Consider the following 21278-nt stretch of genomic DNA (forward strand, 5'->3'; position numbering starts at 1 on the left):
AGTCTTATACAAAATTCTGTCATTTTGAGTCTAGTTCAGTTCCATTTCGTTGATTTAGCACGGAGTGTCGCATCATTCTTGTGTCTGGTTTTTCCCCATGTAACCTGCTCTACCATCGGGATTCCTTTTTTGCACAAAGTGAAGACTAGTCATCTGATTTTTGATTTCCTGGAAAAGCAAAGAGTGAAAATAATGATTAGCCATGAAGATTTTTAAATCAAAGAGTGTCATTTGGAGGAAATCATTCCTAAAGTAAAGGGCTTTACTGCTAGCAGTTTTTTTGTTGTTACTGTTGGCCATTAGCAACTGAAAGAGGGGGGAGAAAAAAAGCCCCGTTAAAATGCTTTTCTCTCTCTTTATTAACCCTTGAATTACATGGAGACCCAGTTCAAGGAAGATGGAAGTTGGCCAGAACAGCCATGCTGTGCAGTCCAAGTATACGAAGCAGAGAACAGGGACCCATCCCCGCGGCCGCTTTCCTCAGCTGCTGCTCCTTTAATATGGTAGAATAAGAATCCACTTACGATACTGGGTAGTGTAAATAGGCCTTTGACCCTGCACCAGAGACCTCTATCACTCACTGTTTTGAATCTGTTTCTGGTCAACTCAGTTGGCCCGAACGCACCTCTAATGAGGCTGAGGTCATGGGTTCAATACCAGTGTGGTCTAATTACCAATAAGTCAACTGTTTCGGGGTCTTGGCTTGTACCTTCTAAACCAAGCCAGCCATTTTTGCATATGTCTAGGTTTGGTCACACAGAGGGCAAGGTGAGAGAGCAGAGATAAATCAGAACAAATCTCCCACCATACTGAGACCTGCGCTCAATGCCCCGCTGTTGGCAGGTCGGCGCGGGGTTTGGGGTAGAAGCAACGGGAGCACATTTTTCTGTTGGCACGACGGCCATCAGTGATTGGCATACACTCCCCCCATCCTGCAGAGAGGCTGCCAAACTCCCCTCTCAAAGGACTTATTATTCTAATTTAGAGGATACAGATTGGGGAGTTGGGGGGGGGGTGTCCAGTGCTTTAACAGCAATGTTTGCAGTAACCATGTATGCCTAGGGGTAACTCAGTCAAAAGTTAAATGAAGATATAACCTTTCTTTTTCATTTCATGATGCAGTAAATAAAACATGTTAAAAGAAAATTTGGAAAACAAGCAAGGAAAGAAAACATCCAGTCTCACCAACATTAATACACAGTCAGAAAATTTAAACCCCTTATTTTACTTTTTAATCACCATTTTAATGCATTTGCACAAATGACATTTTACAGGAGGAACATTTTGCAGGAAAATGGAAATCACCTCCTATGTCTAACAAAGCAACTATTTTAAAATTTGCACATAGGCTCTCAATCCTCACCCACAGAAGGACTGTGTTTTGAGTGACTTCTTATAAAATGCTGAGTCCTCGAAGATGCTGACCCACTGACCCCACAAAAGGCCCATAATTTCCATCTCCCAGGAAACAGAAGATACCTCAGTACTACTTACACTTCATATATTAAAGACGTTTCTAATCGCAGGTATTCAGTAGAATATCATTTGGAAAACATCAAGAGGGAAAAGAAAAAAAAAAAGTCCCCGTACCTAACGTGAATGCAGTGTAGTTGGCCTTCAGAACGTACTGTAATTTCTCATGGAAACACTTTGTGAAAAGCCAGCCGTATATCGTAGCCCCTAAGTACGAAACCACGGGTCCCTCTAACCACACAAAACAGCTGTGCCCTCGGAGGAGGGGTCATCTGCTGCAGCCGTGTTTCTTTTTACTTTTAAAGAAATGTCAGACCATGTTTTATGTGGTCCTTATGACAGGGTGCTGTTTATTGTATCACCAAGCTGCCATAACTTCAGGACGAGGAAACTGCCATTATTTGGAGAGTATATATCTTCCTGACTTGCAGGAAAGATGAAAATTAAGAACGGCCCTCTTTCGGAGTGGGTCTAAGTATTCTCTGACAGTCTCCTACAATATTTCAAACATCTTCGTCAGACCCATAAAACCCGACGCTCACCTCGCTTGGCCCGGCTGAAGCTGCGGAGGAGGAGCGAGGACGTTGACGGCAAGTGTGGTGTGAATGCTGCCACTTGGCAGATGTTTCTGAGCCGGGAATTTTCAAGCCGCTTCTTGGTGCCCCTGAGGACTACACAATGTACACAAAGAAATCATGCGACATTAGGAAATCACAATGATGGCGAATGTTTATCAAGTGCCAGGTTCTGTGCTACGCCGTCGACATACATGACCTCAATTTATCCTCACGTCTGTGAGGACACAGTGAGAAACCCTATGACACAGATAAGGAAACTAGGATAGAAAGAAATCAAGGAACTGGCCTCAAGGTCGTACTGCTGCAAAGCAAGGGTGCCGGGACTCCAAGCCAGGTCTTCTCACCCTGAGCCACGCAGGTAAGGAGCATGTAATCAACATGAGCTGATCACGTGACGTTTCCCAGGCAGCTTGGTCCCACGGAATAAAGGGGGCTGCTGTCACAGTGCTCAGGTGTTCCCATGGCGTGTTCCTATCATCTAAATTGGATCTGAGAAAATAAGTTCCCTTCGTCGGCTAACAACCGTGGGGCAGCTTGCATGTGAAACCAGATCTCGGTGACCTCCAGCTTCATACCCAGATGCCACAGTTCTTGACCTGGAGAGTTTTCCAGATCCCAGAAGTAAAGGGACTGTGAAACATTTTCAGAAACCTGCTCTAGGTCTTAATTATCTTGGATCGATGAGGGGAGGTGTTGTGATAAAGTCCCTCGAGTGCTCTGTTTCAAATCCTCGACCAAGTCTGTTTCAGTGTGTTTTTTGCGCTCCAGGGTCGGTGAAATTTCAGGAACACAGAGCCACTTTGGAAATCAGTCTGGATATGGACCACGCTGATGAGGGACAAGCGATTACTGAACTGAGTGCAACCTGTTGGAGTTAAGTTAGTCAAGCGGTACCTCGCCCAGGGTCACCGCTAGCTGTGGTCCCTGCCAGTTAGGAATCTCCGTGGGGATGGGGAGACCTCCGAGTTCACACGGAGAAGGTGAAGCGGCTGTGAAACTTTCTCCTGCTTAAAGGAAGTCACAAGGGAGGCTGACAGTGGACACACAAATTTACTTTCTCTCCTTCTCCCCAGCTTGCCTCCCACTCCTCCCTCCCCTCCCCCCTTTCTTCTCCCTCCCTCCTCAGCCACCCTGGGGCGAGGGAGGGGGTGGGCAGAGCCCGCGGTTGAGGGGAGGGGGGAATCACAGGATAGGTGGGCTGGCTTCTAGCCCCTGCTCCGACACTCACTAGCTTTGTAACCCTAGACAAGTCGCTTAACCTATGTCTTTCGACCTCAATTGCTTCATTTTTTTCAGCAGATTTGTATTAAATGCCAAGTGAAATGTCCATATTTCATCGGTGACATGAGGAGTTAAGCTAAATGGACCCTGCAATCCTTTCGCGTTATAAAAGGCTGTGACTCTCTCCCTCTTCTGCAATGCTTTTTTTTAAAACTTCCTTCTCTCCCTACTTCCTTCCTCTGGAACCTGCATTCCAGCCCACCCCTAAGAGTCTGACCCAGGAGCAGAGAAATAAAGATGGAGAGGAGAGAAATCCCTAGGTGAGAAATCCGTAGGTGAGTGGAACCTTCCTTCCTTCCTACCTTCCTTTCTCTTTCCTTCCTTCCTTTTTCTTCCTTCCTTCCTTTCTTTCCATTCTTTTTCTTCCTTCCTTTCTTTCTTTTTCTTTTCTTTTTCTTCCTTCCTTCCTTCCTTTCTTTCTCTTTCTTTTTTCTTCCTTCCTTCCTTCCCCCATGGTACTTTCCTTTGGCTTTTCGAGAGAGCGTTGCAGGGACTAGAGAGCCCACTCTCCACTCATCTCCTCATGCAAGCAAACATTTTGAGTGTCTGCAAGTGCCAGCATTATGTTAGGCATGACCATTGCAATGACCATCAGTGGGATCTGGGAAGTATTTGCTCACATTCATTTGCAAACTGTGGTTCCTTAGGGAATAAAGAAACTGATGTGCATTGTCGTCACTTACCTCTACGGGAGTGCCTAAACCAAGCCCCTGGACTACCTTAAACGTGACAGCTTCAGGAGTCCACAGCCATAAAACCCTCCCGACAGGGACAGGCAGCAACGCCAACTCTGCTTGTGCCCAACCCATCCAGCCTTGGTGCTTGGGAAGAATGTCAAAGGGCCTGAGGAATAACTAGACCAACGCTGTCCAAGAGAACTTCGTGCTCATGGAAATGCTGTGTATCTGCACTGTCTGATACGGAAGCCACTAGTCACGTGGCTGTTGAGCACTGAAAATGTCAGGAGTGTGACTGGGGAACTAGATCTTAAATTTTACTCTATTTTAAGTATTTAAATTTAGATAGCCACATGTAACTAGTGGCGACCACATGGGGCAGCTCAGATACAGAACACAAGGCACTCATGAAAGGACATAGATGTCCTAGACAGGATAAACCAAATTATGTAAAATGGAGTCAAGTAATACTAAAGTAATGAAGAGATTAAGGGTAATCAAATCCTGAATCGTGGAACTGTTAAAAGGAGAAATGCCAAAACAAGGAGAAAGGAAGGCTCCTCCTCTTGGACAGTTTCAAGGGTCCCTGGTATGCAGTGCTCTCTGGAATGTCATTGGATGGATGACTGGTTCTGGTTAGGCTTGCCTGGTTATTACAAAGAACAAAGACCCACCCACATTAGCTTAAGCAAATGATGGCAGTAGCTGTAGAAAAGCTGTGCATGTTCTATGCAGGGGTTAGGATCTTCTGGACCTCCAAAGTCAGGAGCTACACAGAGCTGGGTCTCACGATGATTGGATGGCTCTGGAGTAAATTTCAACCATTATGGAAAAAAAACCCAGCATGGTGTCAGACACCTATACGTACTGTTATGAGCAATTTTCTGGGTTTTAGCTCTGATAACTGCCAATGGTAACAACAAAAAAAGGCTTTTAAAGGGAATATAAAGAACAAGAAGAATAAGGAAGTTAATTGATCATATAAGGAAGCTCATATTAATTGATCATTGATAGAAACAGAACTACTTGGCTTCAGTTTATTTTTTTTTTCCTCTTAGCCTATTTCAAGGAGCTAGACCTTCATATTAGAAGAGAGAAAACCAACCAGCCCAGACATTGTAAGAGAGAAGCCCAAACTAGTCCTAACATACCTCATTGCTCTCAGCAAGTTCAGGTCCCTGGATCTGCACAAGTTACATCACTAGGGTCTTGTAGAAATAACGAGAGCTGAAATGCTATAAATATCTTCTGAACAACCACAGAGAATAAGAGAAGTCTCACTAGGCTGGAGCGGATTGAATATTTTCCCAATTTTCAAGAACGGGTAGAAAAAAGATTCTATAAACTGAAGACCAATAGGATTGATGATAACCTTTAGTACAATGTCAACGTGGGTTTCAAAGGAAATGCTTTATGGACATACTTTGAAACAAAAGCAGTGATCACCCAGAGTCAGTATGGGTTCACTTAGAATAAACCGTGCCAGTCTGACCTTCATTCTGCTCTGGGCACAGAGAATTGCAAGGCACATAATAAATCACATTTCAGCAGCACATTCAACAGGGTCTCTCATTAGATCTTCATGAACAGGACTGAGAAATTTGAGTTAAATGCTGGTATTGTTAAATAGGTTAATAAGCACTTGGACGCTATCCTCACAGAGTTGTGATTAATAGATGGCTGTCACCTGAAGGGAGGTTTTTATACTGTGCCATAGAACTGTTTGTCCTTGGCCTGCTCTGCTAAATATTTGCATGACTTAGATGAGGACAGTGATGCAAATCAGCAGATGACAGGAAACTAGGAGGGACAGATAACAGATTTCAGGCCCCAGATCTTCTCAGCCTAAGACAAACAATGGGCCAACTTTAATAAATTTCCAGTGGGGGGACCTGCCCTAGTTCACACTGACAAACACCCTCTCTAGCTTCTTAAAAGAGCAGATGGGGTGAAGCCAGGAAAACGTTGCCTGAGTGATTAAAAACTCAGCTTCCACCATTTTCCCTGAACAGACCACCAGAAACCATTTTGCCTTCCAGGCTCTTGGTCTGTTTTGTTTTGTGGTCAGTGTAACCAGCATGACATCTCTTATCTCATTCCTTGGCTCTTCTTGGGACTGACCCCTGGAATGACTCCTCAGTCCCTTGTCTTGGCGCCTGGCTCTGCAGGAAGAAATTTCCAAGTTTCAACCTACAGTTAAAGCCCCCAGTTCTTGGGTCCCCTTCTTGGTGGGGAACGCGCAAAGCTGAGTCTTACCATCTGCCTTGTGATGGGGCTACAGCCCACAGTGACCGTCCTGGGCTTACTGTGTGAAGCTGCACTGTCCTCTGCGCAGCAGGCTCTGCTTGTCCTCTGATGTCATCGAAAAGCCCCAGCCAAGCCTGCTTTGCCCGTTAACACTTTGGAGCTGTGACATAGGGTAGACAATTGAAGTTAGTTGCATTTAATAACCAGTTGTCCAAGGGGCAGCAGTAGACTGTGTTCCGTTGACTGTGAATCCCAAAGCCAATGTGATTCTAAGCTCTGCTGTCAGAGATAATGAGTCCATCATAAGAGAAGGGAGATCTCGCTCCTTCTTGCGCTGATTAGACCATGATGGGTAACACATGGAGAAATATTAACAAGTGGAAACTTTCTTGGAGAAGAATGGCTAGCAGAGTTAAGAGGCTTGAGACCAACTAAATAAAACAAAAATCGGAAACTTTGGATGTTGAGTTTTGACAAGACCATAATAGGTGCCCACAAGTTTTAGTTCCAGCATGTGAAGGAGGATTGGAGTTACTCTACCAGACAAAGCAAGCATCACTGGGTGAAAAGTACAGAAAATCTCACAACAACTTCTCACAACAGAGAACTATCCAAGACTGGCCCGGGCTATTGTAGGAAGTTTTGGATTCCCTGTTGCCAGAACTGCTCAAAAAGAGAAGCATTATCTGTAATGTTACAGTTGGAATGCGTGAGTTAGTGTGTAGTTAACCAGAAAATCTTTAAACTCTTTATACCCTAGGTCTAGTGATTTTATAACTATATATCTGATTTTAGCTTGGGCTATTTTTCCCAAATTCTCCTTGTCTACTATTCCAAGAAGATACTCTGGAGAAGATATATGGCCTCTCTTTTAAGTTTGCAGGGCCAGGCAGAGGAAAGTTGAGGAAGACCAAGATTAATCCTTCTTTGAAGATACAGCTGGTAAATATCTGCTGGGGTCTCCAAAATTCTCCTCGTCATTTGTAACAATGCTTGCCCCCACCCTAGCTCCCTCGGGTCCTTTGAAATATGACTTCAATCCCGTCCTGTTATCAGACTCTGGACAAATGGGTCAGTTTCCCTCCCAAGCCTTCCTCTTCACAGATGGGAACCGTTCCAGGACACTGTGGCCAAGCTTGGTGGAGCAGGCTTCGCTTACTTAGTCGTTGAAGCCCACACAGTGACCTGATTGGCTCCTTCTTATCCTATGATAAGAAAGGAAACAGAGAAACAAGGGAGTGATAACGTAGAAGAGGCTGACTAGGTCCATCCGTCTTCCCATGTCAGCCCATGGCCATTCCACTTCTGGGCCTCTTTCCATCCCTGTGCCTGTCTCTCCAGCTAAACAGCCTCAAGGTGACTCCCCAACCCTCTCCCGTGCCTCTGGGCCACCCTTCCCAGATGAGCATCCTGTCTGCATCACTACCATTCTCTGTCCAAAACCACACATCTTTTACCTGGGAGAGGAAGATCTGGCTCGGCTGCTTTCAGACAGGGAAGGTATCATTATTTTAAGTGTTACTGTTATCATCCCCATTTCCTGAAAACTTACAATGTCCATGCTGGCCGGTACTCCCTTTAACAGATAAGGAAACAAACCAAGATAAAGAATATTTAATAATCGACTAGTCTCAGAACATGCGGTAGATGGAACCTAAAATATGTGGATGAGAAGTGAAACCAGGTGATAATAAGAGAACTTTTTGAATCTAATTGGAGGGATAGAGAGGAAGGAAGGAAGGAAAGAAGAAAGGTGGGAGAGAGGGAGGGAGGGAAGAAGGAAGAAAGAAGAATGGTGATGATGTCCAAGGACTAGGGGTAGGGAGTCATGAGAAGTGATTGTTTAATGGGTACAGAATTTCAGGCTGAGAAGATGAAAAGACCTCTGCAGATGGATGCTGGTGATGGCTGTACACGAAAGTGAATTACTTAATAACACTGAACTGTATACTAAAATGGTTACAAGAGTAAATTTTATGTTATGTGTATTTTAGCACAACAAAATCGGGAAAAATATATTTTTTTAAAATCTAGATTTTGACTCTGATTTTTTCAATTAGAACATCTAAAAATCAGCACATAGGTAATATGGTACAGGCCACAGAAATCTGAGACATGATGCCAAAGTAGGTGAGAAAGTAAGGAAGAAATCCATCTAAGCTGGAAAGTACAGTTCTTAATGGACAACAGAATTTCCTCACTCAGAAATTACTGACACTCATGCCTTGGTTCTCTGGATTCTCAGCCAACAATAGGTTCCAGCAGCACCTCTGAAGAGGAGGATGTGTGCTAAGAAACCACAAAGCTGGATTTGAGTTGGGAAAGGCTTTCAAGGGGACAATAGCTAAGCTGAAAAGTAGAATATGAGTGGAATGAACAGAAAAGAGGGGAGAAGGCAGAGCAAATCATGAGGGTAGCGCCAATGTCGAGAGAGAGCTGGTTGGCCAATAGGCACATGAAATAATGCTCTATATCACTACTTATCAAAGAAATGCAAATCAAAACTACAATGAGGTATCACCTCACACCAGTCAGAATGGTCATCATTAAAAAGTCTATAAACGGTAAATGCTGGAGTGGGTGTGGAGAAAAGGGAACCCTCCTACATTGTTGGTAGAAATGTAAATTGGTGTAGCCATTGTGGAAAACAATATGGAGGTCCCTCAAAAAATTAAGTATAGAACTACCATATGATCTAGCAATTCCACTTCTGAGCATTTATCTGAAGCAAACACAAACACTAACTCAAAAATGTATGTGCCTCCTGTGTTCACTGCAGCATTATTCACAAGAGCCAAGATATGGAAACAATCTAAGTGTCCATCAATGAATGAATGGATAAAGAAAATGTGGTATACATCTACAATGAAATATTATTCAGCCATGAAAAAGAAGGAAGTCTTGCCATTTGCAGCAACATGAATGAAACTTGAGTAAAATAAGTCAGACAAAGAAAGACAAAGTATTGTATGACCTCACTTACACATAGAATCTAAAGAAAAACAAACCTGAACTCATAGACTCATAGATACAGAGAACAGATTTGTAGTTGCCAGAGATGGGGGATAGGGGGAGAAAAGGGTGAAGGTGGTCAAAAGGTGCAAACTTGCAGTTATAAGAAACAAGTCCTGGGATATGATGTACAAGCTGGTGACTATGATTAATGATAATGTATTGCATATTTAAAAGTTGCTAAGAGAGTAGATCTCTACAAGTTCTCATCACAGGGAAAAAAAAGTTCGCTCTGTGTGGTAATGGATGTTAACCTGACTTACTGTGGTGATCATTTCACACTACATACATATATTGAATCATCTCTTCTGGGCGCAAGTTTCTGCCTTCTGAGCCACCCTTCACGTTTCATAAAGGGCAGCATGTGTTTGTAGCTGAGTAGTTTTTATCAGCCTGTTTTTTGTCTGTAGAATTTAAGGAGTCCCACAGCCTTCTTTTATTTTGTCCTCTTTTTCAGCTCACGCTGGCAATGTTTCTGCTGGTGAGACATTCTGAAAAGGCTGTCAGTCTCCTATGTAAGTCGTGGTGATCACTAGACTCCATTAGATCGAAGATTCCTCCACAGCTCTTTCCTGAATAATCTCATCTCTATCCCTGGCTTCTGTTGTGATGGCTGAGTCACAGATCTAATCTCTTCCAAGAGCCCCTGTATAACCGAACACGCTTCTGTTTTGATCCTTTCTAGACATTACCTGAAGATTGTCCAGCCACACCCTCTGGAGAGCACACCTTCCCCGACAGTGAATCCAGTCTGAGCATTGTTTGCGTCTGGATAGGATGAGAATTTCCTGAATCGTCAAGTCCTGTTCATTTTGCTTCAGAGCTCTTCCCTCACTTTATCTCTTTTCTCTCACAGTTCAAGAAAATGTGAAGAAGAAACTAGGGTGTGCCTTTCATATCTTGCTTGGAAATCTGCTCAGCTAAATACATGCATTAATTGTTTAAAAATTCTGCTTTTCCACATAACTGTAGGACACCATTCAGCTAAGCTTTCTGCCGCTATCTGACAAGGATTCCTTTCTCTCCAGTTTCCAAAAACAGGTTTCTCATTTCCTTCTGAGTCCTCACCAGTATTACCTTTAATGTCCTTGTCTCTGCTATCAGCCTGTTTATGAGAACTTACATGTTCTCCAAGACAGTCTAGGCTTGCTTTATTAGCGAAGGATCCTCTCTTTCTTCTGTGCCTTTCTGGGCAGACCCTTTCTTTAACATCCATGTTTCTACTGACAGCCTATAGAAGGCAAACAAAGCCTTCTCTAACAGGGCCTTCAAAATTCTTCCAGCCTTTGTCCACTGCTCAATTCCAAGGCCACTTCCACATTATTAGGTGTTTATTACAGCAGCACTCCACATTTAGGTATGAAAATCCATGTCAGGGTTCTACCAGAGAAACAGGACCAGTAGCAAATCTATATTAAGAGATTTATCCCAGGGCCTTGGCTTGTGATTGTGGAAGCTGGCTGGGTAAGTATAAAATCTGAGGGCCTGGGCCATCAGGAAGGGCAGGCTGGAGCTCTCAGGCACTGGCTGCAGCTGCGGTACACCAGGAAGCCCTGGTTCCACTCTTAAGGCCTATTGGCTGATTGAATCAGGCCCACCTAGAGCATCTAAGATAAAATCCCTGAAAGTCAGCGGATTATGGGCTTTAATCACATCTACAGAATACCTCCAACACCTAGATTGGTGTTTGATTGAATAACTGGGAGTTACCGCCTCGGAGCTTCGTCAAGTTGACACATGCGCTGGCCATCAGACAGACACACGTCACGTTTATGATTCAGCAAGGACGCCAATGTGGCCAGACAGGCGTGAATGAGCAAGTGAGGTCAGAGAAATAACGGGGGGCCTGAAATGTAAAGGGCTGCAGGGCATTCAGAAGAATAAAACGCTTTGATGGCGTTAACTCAGAGAGCCGGGGGCCCAGCCTAGGCTGAAGAGCAACAGTTTAGAGCGGGAACCTTTAGAATCACATTGTTTCCTGCAGCAGTGAAGCAGCCCAGGTTCAAGCAAGTTGAATTCAGACACTCGAAGTGATCTTTTCAGAGTGGACATAACAGAAGAAGGAAATGGGGGAAAGGAAGTTAATTGGTAAGAGGCGTGCAAACTGCAAACCATGAAGTCTAAGCTGGGTAGGAAACAGAGCGCTACTGGATACGAGGGGAGCTGGGCTTCGAGAGGTTCAAGGAGAACGATGCTGACAGGACCCTATGAGTAAGGACCACGTAGATAGGGGCAACTGCACGGGGGCGCTGTAGAGTTATGAGGTCCTGGTCAGCAGTGGAATGTCTACAACTGTCCTTTCAGAGATGGAATGGTTACGGCTTGTGATAGGGTACATGGTGTGTCTGTAGAAAGGGTGGCTGATGAGGAATAGGGTAAAGTTCACCAGGATAAGCAGGACTTTGAGTAGAAATTAGGACATTAGGGCATCTGCCAGGACGGCTAGCGCTATAACCAGATGGCAAAGCTGGAACATGGCGGGGCTTTTCTTCCACCTTGAGGCACAGGTGGAGTCAGAAATGAGGATTATCCATTTAAGATCACTACCAAGGGAAGCAGGGTCCTTAGGAGACAGCCTGGTATCCAATAAAGCATGGAAATAGAGGGGATCTGAGTATAAAGATTGTGGATGCAGGAAACTTGCTTCCTACGTGACTGTGGAAGGTTTGGGAAGGAGAGCAGTGGGCAGGTGGCTGGGGGCGAGGGAGCAGAGAGCTATAAAGATGAAAGTTAGAGGATCTTGGATGCTAATCAAGAATAACAGGGAGGGGAGGCCTCATGGATTTACCAGGGGGTGAGTTTTCCAAAAGAGTTAAGTCACAGCAATCTCCTGGTGGATGAGAAAATGGACATTCAGGCCCTGATGGATTCCACTTGCAAGGGAGGCCAAGTCTGCTGGACAAGTAGCTTCTGGCCTCACTGGGAGGAGACAGCAGTAGTCAAGACTGACCCCGTGAGTCCTCGGTAGGCGCCATCACACTGTCTGGCAGTGGTAGAGTTTAAGTAGATGTGGAACCTTATGTATATGGCGGACTACTTGGGAATGATGCTGTGAGTCCCTCAGGGCTGAAGGTCAATGGAAAGAAAGGTCCAACAGACAGTTAAACCATGGGACAGAGAGCCATAGTCACAGATGCCTCCATACATTTTAATTTTCTCCTTTGAGTGCTGTCAGAATTAGCCTGTCAGTGAAAGAGGAGGAAAAGTACCATCTAGGGATGTCGTTAGTAATCCCAGTAACAATAATGATAGCAAACGCTCACTGAGCACCTCCTCCAGGCCAGCCACAGCTCTAGCTCATGCCCTGTGCCAGCTCACTTAATCGCCTGAACCACCCTAGGAGTAGGTATTAATAATTTCCCCATTCTACGGGTGGTATCACGAAACATATAATGATGGTACTGGAATTCAAACTCAGAGCCCGCACTCTTAGTCCCAATCGTATACTATCAAAAAAAAAAAAAAAAAAAGAGAGAGAGAGAGAAAAGAATTAAAGTCATATTCCTGGAGAACATCAGTTATTAAGAATATACTGCAGAGACAATGTAGAAAGTGTACGTGGTTGAGATACATATGTAAGGGACCCTAAATATGGTATTGAAGGTTGCTTTTTGAGAGGGAGAGTATAGGTCAAGTGGTAGAGCCCATGCTTAGCATGCATGAGGTCCTGGGTTCAATCCCCAGTACTGCCTCAAAAAATAAATAAGTAAATAAACCTAATTAACCCCCCAAAAAAATTGAAAATAGAAAGATAAAAATGTTTTTAAAAAGAAAGTTGACTTTTGGATAAATTCCTGACATGACAGCATCTTGTTTTCTTTGACACTTTTTTTTCCCTTGAAAATGAAATGTGGGAGGAAGAAAAATGAGTTCAATTTAGTTGGGTTTCAATTAATGAAAGTTTTGTGGTATCTGCTTAGTAGCTTAATAAAAGCAACTTTAGCACTGGGAAAATTTCCTCCGGCCTTCCTGTATTCCCACAAGGAATTTTTATTTAAAAAATAATCACCATAATAATAATACTTTTTCTTGTTTTCTAAAGGGGACTCCTTGGACTCCACTCGCTGGAGCAGTTCCTGAGGAAGGATCAGAGGTTAATTTCAGTCCTCCTGGGTTATGAACGCTGACATGGGACTTCAGAAAAACCTTCATCCAATTTTTTTTCCAAATTAAATCAAGAGCATTGATAATTAGTTTCTATCAAAGACGTCTAGTGGGAAATGAAAGAACTGAAAAAGCCATAAGCTGCCTTTACTTCTTCATTAATATTTGCTCCCAAATGCAGGTCAAGTAAACCGCACTCGCAGTTTTAAATGAGTTGCTTTAAAGTTGATGAATTATTTTTCTCTTTGGATTTATACCACCCTATCACGGCTAATTATTCCCACTGCATTCCCTTCTCTTCCTTGAGCTTTCAGTCGAACAAAGAAAACAAAGTGAGGCTCCCTAGAAATTGGGACTCCGTTTTGCTGTAAAATTTCCTTTCACCACACAGGCAATCCCACTTTGAATACTGAGAGAATTGTTCTCACCATCAAAACTCCTCCTGGCTCTAACGGAGAGTTTGTGAGGGCAGCTGATTTCATGGCTTTGGGAATCCCCTGAATAGAAACGTGATTTAGGAAGCCGAAGCCTGTAGGAGCTACAAGTGCAGATCCCACCGTGACCACTGCCAGTATTCCTTGGGTGAAGCTTTCTTTCACTCTCCTGTGTCTTCCTTGGCTCAGAGGCAAGGGAGGGATAAGAAAACTGTGGTCGAGACAGCTAGCTAGCCACCAAAATTCATGCCTCCCCTCTCTGACTGCAGAGTTCTTGCTGGGAGCAATGGTTCAGCTGGAGATGACATCTCCCCAAACCCACTGTATCCAGGTAGACAGATGACCAGTTTTCACCAAGAGCAAGTCCCTGGAGGTGTGTGGCCGTAGGTTTTTAGAGAGTGGGCATGCACTCCCACTTTTCGCTAAGACAGAGTAATGGGTACCAGATCCACCCTCATGCCTGCGACAATATATATGAGGCAATGGTTCTCAAGACGTAAGGAATCAGAAAATAAAGGGCAGAGAACCCTGAGTGATGGAGAACAAATGAGGTGAGTCCAAGGATTGTCCATGCTTTTTGTGCGGAGAAAGCTCCCTGTCTGCAGCATGGGGAGGGGGAATCCAGGCAGGGCCCTGCAGTCTCCCAGCATCGAGGACACGCTGCTGGGAGTCTCAGGAGGCCGAGGCAGCTAGTTCACAGGCCAGAGTACAGGAGAGCAGAGAAAGAGAGCTGCACAGCCAGAGGGCTCGGGAGCGCTGCAGAGGGTCTCCACTGAGTACTCCGTGACATTTTACTCAGTACGTGTGTGAGTAAACTGCGTGAAGCCAGGAAAAGAACCGCTCAAAAGGAGAAGCGGGACCAATGCCCAGAGCACACACAGGGTGGGAACGGTGCCTGCTCCAAACAGCCAGGTGGATAATCTCACAGTTTACGGGGCATCAGGGAACCTCACTACTGGAGAAAGATGCAGCTTCGAATAAACACTGCTCTGGTCTCATCTCAAAAGGCTTTAAGGCAAGATCCAAAAGGACTGAATACTTTAAAGCAAATTAAACTGCATCCTAGTGAGGCGGGAAGCCCCATGAAAAAGACCACAGGACCCCCAGGCAGGGCCACTACTCTCCTGCCAGCACCAACCGGTTCCCTGGCCCAGTGGCTGTATCTCACTTTTTGCCTCTAAAATGGTTTGCTTCTAGGAAAGTGGAACTTGCCCCTAAGATTCTATTGGTTCCCTGAGCTCACTCCTGACTGGTCCATTTGCAGTGCTTCATTTGCATGGAGCTCACTCCTGATTGGTCCATTTCTACAAAGCTCATTCCTAATTACTCAACTTTTGTTACACCTTATTTGCATATGATGTTGCAAAGTGTAGACTGGCAGCCTATAAAAGCCTGTGTAAACCTACAGACGGAGTTCAGAGCTTGGAGTGTTAACTCCAAGTGTTAACTCCTCTGGGCTCGCTGGCATAATAAACCTCCAACCCTCCAAGTGCTGCTTGTTCTCTCGCCCGGATCCAGGTTGCTGTCACAGCTGAGCTGTAACACTGAGATGTAACACACTTTGCTGCAACACCAGAACAAAGCTCAAGGCTATCTGTTAGGACACAAAAATATCCAGCACCAAATCGTGGAAAAATTCACAATATCCGGCATCCAACAAAAATTGCCAGGCATGCAAAGAAGACAAAATGTACAGCCCGTGATGGGAAGGAAAAAAAAAATCAATTGAAACTGACCCAGAAATGACACAAATGATCACAACAGTAGAAAAAGTAATCAAAAGTTTTTTTATAACTATATTCTTCCATATATTCAAGATGCTAGAGGAAAGAAAACAAGCTAAACAGAGACGTAGGAGATACTTCAAAAGGACCAAAGTGAGAAAGTTATTAGAGCAAATGCAAGAAAATCACTGGAACTAATAAGTGATTCTGGGAAGGTTTTAGGATAAAAAAATTCATATACAAAAATCAATTGTGTGTCTATGGTGTACATTGAACAATCAAAAAATTAAATAAAAGCAAGACCATTTATAATAGCAACAACAGATAAGTGATAATTAGGGATAAATCTAACAGAAGATATACAAGACTAATTATACACGCTCAGAACACACCCAATGACCAGCTGCGTCAACAGAAAGCATCTCCCCTGAACAGTCTTTCTCTTTCAATGACTCCATTGCCCCCTAATCTAATGAGGTCTTTGCTCTCCCCCACCTCCCAGCTCTTGCCTTGGAGCCTGAAGCCTCAAGGTCCGTGGTCCTTTTGAGTCCTGTCCCAATGCTGGAGCTAGAAGAGCCTCTAGCATCCCTCCTGTCCATAAAAACTCGCCAGTTCGACACCCCGTCTCCTTTGCACCCCAGTGCCACTCCCATCTTCCTTTTCCATCCCTGGATCTGTCCCCTTGCTGTGTGACTGACGATACGAATTTTCATTCTCAGGGAAAACTCAGACCCCTGGTGTCAAGGTAGCTTACTAAACCTCTCCCATCCACCAGAGCCCAGTAATCCACTGTCAGCACATTGTGCAGGGCTGAGTTTTAAGCACCCAGTCTGGTTTCATCTCATGGTCCCTCCATCAGTATTACCTGGGGCTTGGCCCTGACCTCCTGATGGAGAAATGGCTTTAACAAGAACCAACAATCAGGGGGAGGGTATAGCTCAGTAGCAGAGTGCTTACCTAGCATGCATGAGGTCCTGGGTTCAATCCCCAGTATCTCCATTAAAAAAATTAAGAAATCTAATTACCCACCACTCCCACAAATAATAAATAATAAAACAAAAATTGGGTTGTCTTTTAAAAAAAAAGGAACTGTCAATCACTTTTAGCTGAGGGCTATCAAAATCCACATAGAGGAGGACATTTTTCCTGAAAAGGAAAGTGATCTGTGGAGCTACAACTTTGCCTACAGAGACATCCTTTTACATTACTCTGCAGTACAGCTTAGTCTCCTTAGAGACTCTCATTTTTTTGAAACCATCCTTTCTGAGAAAGAAAGGAGCTTTTAAGTTTGCAAAACCAAAGTTCCATGAGTTGGTCTTCCTGCAACCAAGGATTATTTATCCTAAAGTTCTTCAAGACCCCACCCTTTTTCTTTCCTTTTGCAATGTATTTTTTTCTTTTTTTTTAATTTTTATTTTTTATTGAAATGTAGTCAATTGACAATGTTAGTTTCAAGCATACAGCAAAGCGATTCAGTTATATATATACATACTTTTTTTTAATTTCTTCTCCATTATGGCTCATTAAAAGAAATTGAATATAGTTCCCTGTGCTATACAGTAGGTCCTTGTTGTTTATCTATTTTATATATAGTCATGTGTATCCGTTAATCCCAAACTCCTAATCTATCCCTCCTCCCACCTTTCCCCGCTGGTAACCACGGTTTTGGTTTTCTATGTCCATGAGTCTGTTTCTGGTTAATAAATAAAAGGTATATCTTTTTTTTTAAAGATCTCATCTTTTAAATATATTTTTTCCCTAAGTTTCCAAGATCCCAGGGCTCAATTTCACAGTATCTGTACTTATCCTTTTCCAACTGACACGCCAGCAGTTCATGCAAGAAGGAAATATTTCTAAACCAGCAGCCTAAGATGGGAAGCTGACCACCCACAGCAAACCCCAGGGATCGTAGCCTGTATCTTATTATAGGATACACACACACACACACGCACACACACAGTATAACAGGATATACATGTATTATAGTTAATATATGTATTATGTTTGCTGACCTACAACAGCCTGGCCTGTGAATGGCTGCACTTGTCTGTCTCCCTGTATCTTCAAGACCTTCCTCTGTTCCTAACAGTGAGACAAGGGCCCCTCCTACCATACTTTTATACTAGCAGATAAAGTAGGAGTTTAGCAGGTAGAGGGAAGAGCGAACCTACACCATTACAATGAAAACATCTGTCCAGCTATCAGCATCTTAACACAGAGGACTACAGTAATTACCTGCATCCCACACTGCAAAGTGTCTTCTGCAGGAAAATTCATTTGGTGCTCCAAACCAGTCACTCCGAACACAACCCTCTTTTCCTTTTCACATGCTTATAATATACTATATCCTGTAACATTCCCCAAAATATGTTTTATCTCTATGCTTTCCTGTGAGATAGAGTAGGCAAATTGCTAGCTCCACTGCACAGATGGAAAAGTCGAGGCTAGAGAGCTGACAAAACAAAACAAGTCCACTGGAGGTCCAGAGCACGTTTCCCCTCTGCTAAGCAAGACTGCTTGCCAGCATGGACCAATCTCCCAGATACATAAATGAAGAATCAGAAAGCGAGCGAGAAGGAAGCGAGGAAGACAGAATCTTGCCCAAAATACACAGTATTTTGTCACCATAGTTCAGTCCTCAGACCTGGGCATCTAAACATTTAGAAGTCTTCTGCTTTGGCCAATCGGAAACATTCAGTTATGGCACGACGGCAGAGGAATAAAAGAAACGCCAAACCTGAAGGGATGTTTGGACTGTGCTTTGCCTCCATCCATCAACCAAGAACTTCCTAGCTGGAAACGAAGTCTCCAAAACCCTCAGTTTTCCTTCCTGGCTCCCCACCCTGCCAGCTCTAGTGAGAGACCACCGTGTTCTCTTGACACGTCCCCCCCGGCATCCTCTCACTGGGCAACGTTTGGTTAGAACTCCAAAAGAAACTGTTACTTCCACTTGACTCCACTCCACTCTTTCCTAATAATGCTTGCCAGGCGCTGCGTTTCAGGCTAGTATTTACGTGGCCATGAGGGCTCCTTCCAGGCTCGGCTATCACCAGTGAATGCGGTGACATTAATATGAGTAAATGCAGGGAAGGGGATGAAATAAAACATATCCTATTGAAGGAAATGAGAGCTCCTTAAGAAAGGAAAACACACATAGGAAAAGACGTGGGCATATCAGAATACAAATAGGACACTTGGGACCCGTGGATTCCACAGGCATGATGTTATTGAAGTATTTGATACTAGAGTAAGCACCTGCAGATATGAATTACATCCTTGTTCAGACCACTAACATTCGAGTACTGACATCTCAGGAAGCGCTTATGTTATATTTCAAATCCCCCTGCCCGCTGCACAAATAGCCAATAAATCAATCAATGATAAAGGACACCAGCTAAAAGGCTTAAAATGCTGAACAAGCCACCTCTCCCTCCTCAGAGAGGCTGCCACCCTTAATTTATTGGGGGTTTCCCTAGTCACTCACACCTCGAGCTTCGGACACAGGGAGGGTGAGATGGGCTGTTAACACCTTCAGTGCTGGACTGGGGGGAAAGCAATGGGCTGGACATCTGGGGACGCTTCCCCGAGGTGGGCATCAGCCCGGAGAGGGATGGTGGAATTCTCTGGTGTCTTTAAGGAGCTGCTAATATCTCCCCCGACCCTCCTCCCCTGCCCCCTTAACTTCTCCCTCTTTGGGGTGAGAAATAGGATTGTAGGCCATGCTCATCTTATTTGGTTATAATAACCATGTCTTTTATATATTCAAGACAATTACAGAATTTTAGGTAATTTCCTAAGTAAATCAGAAAAGAGATAACATGAAATCTCCAGTCAAATAGAACAGATGATTAAAAAATTGATCTGTGATACATATAAAAAGAGATTGGAAAAAAATGTCAAAACTCTAATAATGGTTATCTTTAGGTGGCAGAATTTGAAGAGGTTTTTTCCCCTCTTCTTTCCTGCATTTCTCAAATAGTCTACGATACTAATTTGATGTTTGATTTTATATGTCAACTTGGCCATATATTTGGTCAAATGTTATTCTGGGTGTGTCCATGAGGGTGTTTTCTGATGAGACTGATATTTCAATTTGTAGACTGAGTAAAGGAGAGTGGCCACCCCAATGTGAGTGGGCCTTGTCCAATCAGTTGAAGATCAGAAGAGGATAACAAGGGGTTAAGTGAACAGGATAACAAGGCTGGTGAAATGGAACCTCTCTGTCTTCAACGTGGGACATCGGACTTCTCCTGCCTTCAGACACAGACTCTAACTGGAACTACGCCATTGGCTTTCCCGGGTCTCCAGCTTGCCAACTGCAGATCTTGGGACTTGGTCTCCTTATCTGCTTGAATCAATTCCTTATAATAAATCTCTTCATATAGAGATATAATATATATACATGTATGATATATACATATATAATATAATACATATACACATATATCCTATTAATTCTGTTTCTTTAGAAAACCCTAATACAGCTAGTTTTTGTGCATACACTTTTACTACCTTCTACAATATTATTTCTATAATTAGAATATAACTTTTAAAATTTATCTATGCAGATTTCAGAAGAACTGTGTTCTATGCAAAGACAGCCTAATAGAATGAATCCCACTGAGAGCGTTAGTATTTCATTTCAGGTTTAATTTTGATATTTTTTCTTACTACATCAATCCTGAGGCACCTGGAGAGTATTAACATCAACGTTATTTACATAACTTTACTCAACGCCTGTACTGGTTTTGAAAGCTTTTTTTTTTTTTTTTGGTGTGTTTAAAGTTTTGCATTGGAAATGAAATCCATTTTAATTGTGTACCAGCAATAGCCTTCTTCAGTGATTTTAAAATCGGTAATGGCAAAAGCCTTGGCTTTGTTCTCAAAACAGACAGCATTTGACAAAAACTTATTTAACGTTGCACAGTGGCAAGCTTTGGGGCCACGCAATTAACAACGATGAACATCCTTTTAAAATTAACCAAGTGCTCTGTTAATAATTCTCTTCTTTAGTCCTAACTGTAACCCTGTGTTTTAGGTACACTGGCCCCGTGTCACAGGAGAAGCAGGGTGCAGCGACTTACCAAAGGTCGCGTGAGCGGGCTGGTCCCCGAGCTGGGGCTTGAACCCAGGGCTTCTCCTTCTAAACTTTATGCTCTTTCCTATGGAGTGTGACACTGTCCCCCTGCTTGAAGAGCCTGCTGTCAAGGCGAGATGGATACCCAGGAAACGACACGAGAGGACACGATTAAACATTAAACCTGAGTGGTATTTTCATCGACTTTCATCAATTACAGCAGGTCTCGCCTGACTTGTTCTATTTCAAAAACTCAAGTTCAAAGTTGGAAAATAATTCACCCACATAGTTAGTGGCAGCTCCAGAAAGAGAATCCTGGAATGATGGCGTATGTTCCAAATGAGGCATAAACACGGACACAGTTACAGCCCAAGAGGCAGCGTTCTGGGGAGGCCCCAGTGAAGGCAGACCTCCCCTCTGCCCAGATGTTCAGGAACAACAGAATGTAATGATTCAGAGGGGAAAAAGCTTTTGTTTGATTGTTGACTTTTTATTAAGCCTTGACAAAAATCAGTGATTCTCTTCAGGGTCCTCAAAATCACTGATTTCTTCTACATGGAATGCCAAGAACCGGATGTTCTTTCATAATTCACGTCCTCCTTCAGATCATCCAGAATAGAGCTGGGGTGGGGGAGGGGGAGGAGGCGTGAGGAGGATGTGGGAAGACTCAG

The 21278-nt window shown here is 43.6% G+C and overlaps 1 long non-coding RNA gene across 1 annotated transcript; it reads right to left on the reverse strand.

The window, feature by feature from the left end:
• Positions 1-94: 94 nt before the first annotated feature.
• Positions 95-20786, reverse strand: LOC106730897. The gene is made up of 4 exons (XR_004316437.1): positions 20615-20786; positions 6266-6416; positions 2016-2144; positions 95-168 (listed from the first exon to the last, which is right to left on the reverse strand). It is a non-coding gene; the product is annotated as an uncharacterized LOC106730897 (long non-coding RNA).
• Positions 20787-21278: the final 492 nt, after the last annotated feature.

Source organism: Camelus ferus, chromosome 31 (assembly GCF_009834535.1).
Source record: "Camelus ferus isolate YT-003-E chromosome 31, BCGSAC_Cfer_1.0, whole genome shotgun sequence".
Lineage (NCBI taxonomy): Eukaryota > Metazoa > Chordata > Mammalia > Artiodactyla > Camelidae > Camelus > Camelus ferus.